Source organism: Pseudophryne corroboree, chromosome 4, assembly GCF_028390025.1.
Source record: "Pseudophryne corroboree isolate aPseCor3 chromosome 4, aPseCor3.hap2, whole genome shotgun sequence".
NCBI classification, from domain to species: Eukaryota; Metazoa; Chordata; class Amphibia; order Anura; family Myobatrachidae; genus Pseudophryne; species Pseudophryne corroboree.
This window is the reverse complement of record NC_086447.1, coordinates 275,718,627-275,726,038: the sequence shown is the minus strand read 5'-3', so window position 1 is coordinate 275,726,038 and position 7,412 is coordinate 275,718,627.

Below are 7,412 nucleotides of genomic sequence, written 5' to 3'. Positions count from 1 at the left end.
GGTTCTCAGACCTGCAGGGTCTCTCGATAGAGCGTCCTCTTCTACTTCCGCAATGCCCAGACCTCCTCGTTCAGGACCCTTGAGTCTACCAGGATCTGGCCCGACTAGCTTTGATGGCGTGGCTCTTCAAGCTTCAGTTCTGAGGGCCAAGGGATTTTCTGAGGCAGCCATTCAAACTATGTTGAAAGCCCGTAAACCAGCTTAGGCTTGAATTTATTATAGGGTCTGGAATTCTTACTTCACCTGGTGTGCGGCTAAGAATTATGATGCGTACAAGTTCAGTACTGCCAAACTTTTGGCTTTTCTGCAACAGGGCCTGGACTTAGGCCTTCGTCTGGCCTACCTCAAGGTTCATATTTCGGCCTGGTCGGCATGGTTTACCCGAAAAATTGCGACTCTGCCTGACGTTTATACTTTCACTCAGGGTGTTTTACGGATTCAACCTCCCTATGTTCCTCTTGTGGCTCCTTGGAATTTGTCGGTTGTCCTGGATGCCCTACAAGAGTCTCCATTCGAACCTAGAGTCTGTGGACCTTAAGTGGCTTAATCTTAAGGTTCTGTTTTTGCTGGCTATTGCCTCTGCTAGACTGGTTTCAGACTTGGGTGCCTTGTCCTGTCGGTCACCCTTTCTGATTTTTCACAGTGACCGGGCGGTTCTTAGAACTCGCCCTGGTTATCTGCCTAAGGTGGTGTCATCTTTCCACCTTAAAGAGATTGTAGTTCCGGCCTTTACCTCTCCTAGTTTATCCTCCAAAGAGCGGTCTTTGGGTGTGGTACGGGCTCTACGTATTTATGTGAATAGAACATCTTCGCTTAGGAGATCTGATTCTCTCTTTGTTCTTTTTGGTTTTCACAAACGTGGCTGGCCTGCTAATAAGCAGACCTTGGACAGATGGATTAGAATGGTGATTGCACATGCTTATGTACAGGCTGGCCTTCCAGTTCCTGCTACCATCAAAGCCCATTCTACTCGATCTGTTGGACCTCCTTGGGCGGCCCGCCATGGTGCGACCAATGAACAATTGTGCAAGGCGGCTACGTGGTCCTCAGTTAACACGTTCATAAGGTTCTATGCTTTCGATACTTCCGCCTCCCAGGATGCTTCCTTGGGATGCCGGGTTCTTGTGCCCGCTACAGTGCATCCCCTCCCATGAGGAACTGCTTTAGGACATCCCTGATGTTATTACATGTGGAATACCAGTGTACCCCGCTGCAGAAAAGGAGATTTATGGTAAGAACTTACCTTTGTTAAATCTCTTTCTGCGAGGTACACTGGATTCCACAGGGCGCCCACCCTGACGCACTTAGCTTCTTTGGGTTTGTATGGCATTAGCCGCTGGTACCTTCTCCTGTCGTGAGAATGTAGTTGTATGTGGCTACTAACTGTTGTCATCTCTCTTACCTGCTACTGCATTGGACTGGTTAACAAAACTGAGCTCCAGTGCCTGGAGGCGGGGATATAGAGGAGGCGGCGCTATGCATCCTGGGAACAGTCAAAGCTTTTAGCCTGTTGGTGCCTCGGATCAAGATCCAACTCTACACCCCAAAGTTATTCCCTGTGGAATCCAGTGTACCTCACAGAAAGATTTAACAAAGGTAAGTTCTTACCATAAATCTCCTTTTCTACTCACCTGTCATTCTCATTATGCAACTTACCTTCCTTTACGTGTTTTATTTTTGTGAGCAGACATGAACATGCCTGCACTGCTTTATTTTTATGTCGCTTTATTCCAGCAACTTGTTCAGCTGAAGATTCTGTTTCAGAACTGCCATGGTGCACTAGTGACATCCACTGGCCAAATTTACAGTGTCTGATATACAACAGTGTAACATCATGAGGCCGTAATATCATGCACTGCTAGAAATAAGAAAAGCACAGATAGCTCAAAGCCAATTTTCCAACATGGCCAAGGTTTTCCATAAAGAAATCATATTTGCATTAATTTATAAATGCATTACAAAGCTATATGGAAATGCAATAAAAGTTATAATTTACATAAATGCCTTCTCCCCAGAATCCCAAAACGGCAATCATGACGTAGACCCATAATCTCATCAAGGAACACAACCAGAAATGAAAACAGAGGAAGAATGCACCCCTCCTTGCTTAAAAAGCTGCTGCTTCTCACAAAGAGTTCCTTTTTGAGTCAAAATCTACAGTTAATTAACTAAATAAAGGAACATTATACCTAAAGACCCTCAATACTTCCTCCTCTCTCGGCATCCAGAAGAAGCTTGTACACAAGTCAAAAGCTGGACTCCCATCTATGAGCAGCAACTATAGCACTGGCATGCAAAATACCTAAAACTATCAGACTCTAGCTCCAATGGGCCTTTAAAAAAATGTCTTGCCAAGATAGAGCACAATTAGCTGTGGGTCTGTTCTGCCCACCTTTTGCCAATTAAGCAGCACTTCTTCCTCTACTCTTGCCACTACCTCTCTAGATAGGAGGCTACATGGTGCAGACCCTCACATTGTAATGCCTGGTAAGGGTTTTGCTTACTCCTACCTTATTGTAACTAATTTATGGGCTTCATAACCCCAATCTGTTCTATGCAATCCCTGGGATTTTACATGTTGCTTGTACCTACCCCTCCATGTTAGAACTGTAAAAAATTACTCAAGTTACTTTACTAGTATTTTATACTCCTCATTCGTTGGATTGCTCGCTAGCACTGCAGGGGTCCCCTCACCCCCGCTCTTCATTCTACCCCTGTCTTATCCCTCCACCATTTTCTTCTTCTTTCTTTCTTTCTTTCTTAACAGTTTCTTATATAGCGCAACAAATTCCATTGCGCTTTACATCTGGACACAATTAGATTACAAAACTGGGTAAAAACAGTCAGAGGTAGGAGGGCCCTGCTCGCAAGCTTACAAGCTATGGTATTTTTATCTCTTTCCCCACCTCCATTTTCTCAAGCTACCTGGGGAGAGAAGAGCCTGTGAGGGGGAGGGTCTTCACTGCAGCATGGGGCACAGTGCTACACACTGGGCGAGCTCAAATGCATCACTGTCTCAGGACACCACAGGGAGGGAAGAAGGAAAGCGTTAGGCCACACTGAGGTTGGTTAGTTTCTAAAGTTGATATTACCCCACCAATTTACTGTCGAGCAGGCCTGGCCAACATGTGGCTCTCCAGCTGTTGTGAAACAAGTCCCAGAATGCCCTGACAGTTTTGCTACTAGGAAATGCTAAAACTGTGGCAGGGCATGCTGGGATGTGTAGTTTCACAACAGCTGGGGAGCCACAGGTTGGCCAGGCCTGCTGTAGAGCTTCCCTTGCCCTTGATGATTAACATGTTTTAGTCATGCACTTAAATCCATCACAGTTTGTGAATCTGGAAGGTTCACCAAGCATTTTAACTATCTGTGTGTTGTGTAGACTGGTGGGATTATAAACAAACTCCTTACATGCAGAAAGTGGAACATTTCACGGTCAATTAATCTCTCCAAACCCAGTCAAGGACCTGTTTGTTTTAATTTGTTAAAGCATCTTATTACAGAAAAACAAAACAAACAAAAAAACAAGTTATTTAAGGCAAAAACCTCTTATGGATACTGGCCTACTGGTTGGAGGTGCACCCTAATGCGTAAGACCCTTTCAGCGATTGACAGTCTGAAGCCATTTGGGAGTGGGGAGAGGGCAGCAACAGGCTGTTTGTGAAAACAGAGGCTTGTCACCACCATTTAGGGGGAGGGAAGAGGCCAGGGATAGTATTTATTTATTAACAGTTTCTTATATAGCGCAGCATATTCCGTTGCGCTTTACAATTAGAACAACAGTAATAGAACAAAACTGGGTAAAAACAGACAGAGGTAGGAAGGCCCTGATCATTGCACGGACATTTCCTGGTCTCTGCGATGGCTTGCATTGCTCCATTGGTGACACAAGCTACCCGATGGTGCTGGGGAAGATCCGATACTACGTCATAGGATGCAGTTCAGATCAGTAATGCAGCAGGAGGCGCGACACTTTCTGCTACATTACCATATTAAAGCTATCAGTGCTGTTTCTATATGGAGCACCTCCAACCACATCTCAATGAGGGCCACTGTCACATCAACGCCGAATTGGAAGCAACTTTGTAATGATGGCACACAAGAGTGTTGTTAATCCAATACACAATGCTGGTCGCACAATGAAATCTAATGCATTAGTGCACATACACAGGATTAATTCTATTTATAAGTGTAAATAATATATATATATATACATACATATATATATATATATATATATATATATATATATATATATATATATATACATACACACACACACATATATATATATATATATATATATATATATATATATTATACATACATACACACACATATACACACACTATATGCATGTATTTGTATATATTTAATTTGAGATTGTATTGGTTTATTGAAAACTAATTTGTTTAATAAAATATAATTAAAGTGTTATTAATCTGGTTGGAATGATGTAAAATAATTCTATTTCACCTCTTTATTTTGATTTAATTATTAGTTTCATTTTTATATGAATTTGGCTGTGAATTTTGCTAGCTTTAGGGTAGGATTTATCATGCAGCACATAATGCATACAATACATCCCACTACTTCGGGCATGCATAGCGCCATTTATTAACAATGTATGCATAATTGTGAATATTTACGCAAAGGACAGCTCTGTCCTTTGCGTTGTAAGAACTTACGGATTTTGAGAGAGATGTACTAAGCAGTGATAAAAGTGGAGTCGTAAGCCAGTGGAAAAGTTGCCCATAGCAACCAATCAGCATTGACGTAAAATTTAGAATTTGCATACTATAAAAGTATACAGAGCAGCTGATTGGTTACCATGGACAACTTCTGCACTGGCTCACTGCTTAGTACATTTCCCCCTTAGTACCTGGGAATTCCATTGCGCATGCACGCCTGTCGATACTACTATAGCACTGGAAATGTATTAGGCTGAACTTTTTCTTCCTGGACAGAGCTCCTTGTTAAAATTCCATTTACTTTGTTTTAAGAGACCCAGATTAATTTGCCAATTCTGTATTAGAACAAGCTTTCTGCCTGGATGTGTTTTGCACTTACATTCTTCCACATTCCCCACAGCAGTCTCTCAGAACTTGTTACTGAGCATTACTTGCTTAGAGACTGACCCGTTCTCGAATGGCTGTTTTGGCTCGCCATACAGTATTCTCGCTTTTAACGCATAATGTGGGATTCAGTGGGAGTTTCACATCAACAGTGTAGGATTTATGAGGTCTCCAGGATTTTTGTTTATTTTAGCAATTACTGTTTCCACAACTCTATAGCTGCTCTTGCATGGAGGCAGCTTTTCCATAATTGACTATCCCACTATTTATCATCAACTATTATAAGCTTTTGTCTAATGTAACAGAGGCAGACAAGAGTTGTGCATTTGAGGGTGTGCTGCATCGCTCTCCCATCGACATCTTTTATTTATAATTATATAAAGGCGCTCCCTTAACCTAGAAATCATAACAACTAGTACAGTATATTTAAATGGAAAGGGGATTTTCCTAAAGTAACCCTCCAGAATATCCTTAAAGCTTTTGGACGTTTTAACAACTTCTCAGCATCATATTCCAAAATGAATTATAAACTGCTACACCGCTCATACAATACTGTGCAAAAGTTTTAGGCAGGTGTGGGAATAAATGCTGCAAAGTAAGTATGCTTTCAAAAATAAAAGTGATAAAAGTGTTAAAAATTTATTAATTAACAAAGGGGGTAATTCCAAGTTGATCGCAGCAGGAAATTTTTTAGCAGTTGGGCAAAACCATGTGCACTGCAGGGGAGGCAGATATAACATTTGCAGAGAGAGTTAGATTTGGGTGGGTTATTTTGTTTCTGTGCAGGGTAAATACTGGCTGCTTTATTTTTACACTGCAATTTAGATTGCAGATTGAACTCACCACACCCAAATCTATCTCTGCACATGGGGGGCTGCAGTGCACATGGTTTTGCCCAACTGCTAAAAAATTTCCTGCTGCGATCAACTTGGAATTACCCCCAAAATGCAAAGAATGAAGAGATCTAAATCAAATCAATATTTGGTGTGACCACCCTGTGCCTTCAAAACAGCATCAATTCTTATAGATACACTTGCACACAGTTTTTGAAGGAACTCGGCAGGGAGGTTGTTCCTGGGTGGTTAATTTCCTAGGCGGCATTATCGGCTCCTATTATATCCCGGCCCTAGATTGAGGACTATGTGCCTGCCACATAGATTATATTGGGAGTGTTTTATTTCTAGAAAGTGTGTCGTACTGGGTCAGGGGAGTAGTAATCACTTTGTAAAGGCTGCCTTGGAACATATGGAAAATCTAGTTACATGTATACACTACATATACCTAACTTCACATGCCACTCACATAATGGAATATACACACAATACATTAAAGACCAGCGAAAGACTACTGCATCAGAGTTTGTGTCCTATGTTTACCAAAAATTGGTGCTAAATTTTACCTGATCTGTAAAACAATCATGTTAACGAGGAATAAAATGAGAACTTATTTTAAAATGCTTACAACTCCGCAAAATCAAAGTTTCAGAACTGTGCCAGTACAGTTATTGGACATTCAATCATCCAGGTAGAGTGCTTCAATCAAAGACAAATACATGATAAAATTTTAGCTGCTAGCTGTGCATCAAACCTGTAAATCAGGAATCAATCGGATATTACAGGTCAATCAAAATGTAGGTAAAAAATGCAGCCGTAAAATCACTGCAAAAACTAAAACTCAGCTTCTGTGGGAGATTCGATACATATTATAAGGGATCAGTCGCATCCCGGCTGTTCTCCGTTTCAAATGCTTCCGTCAGGCAGGCGCTTTAAAACCACTAGACACTAGAATAGTTTTTTCCGCAAGCTGTTCGCTTGCTGAGCATTTGGAAAACGGAGTTTAATTAGTTCTGCATCAGTTTCTTTCCATTAGAGGGTGCTGTTTTAAGTCTTTGGTGTACATTTTTATGATTATTTTATGTATTGTGAATGTCAATGTCCGATGTTACTGTATGTTTTTTGACGTGCAGTTGACCAGAGACAAATTCCGGGTACACGGAAGTGTACTTGGTCAATAAAATTCAGATTCTTCTGTGCACATCTGTGGTAGAATAAGCAAAACGTTACTTTTTGCTCACGCCAGAGGCGTGTGAGCAAAACAGATCATGGTTTTCCTACCGGAATATCCCAGAGGCTAACTGAATTTGGCCCTTTCCAAATTCTTTGGTGCTGCCTTTAATGGATTACAGAGGGCACTGTAAGATGCCTGTACAGTCAGGTTGGGTATGCGTTACCACCACTGGAGATCCCGGCGTTCAGTGTGTGTGTGTGTGGGGGGGGGGGTAGCGGAACAAGCCCCTTGCAGGCTTGGTGGCGATCGCCACAGGTTCTACTCCCACAC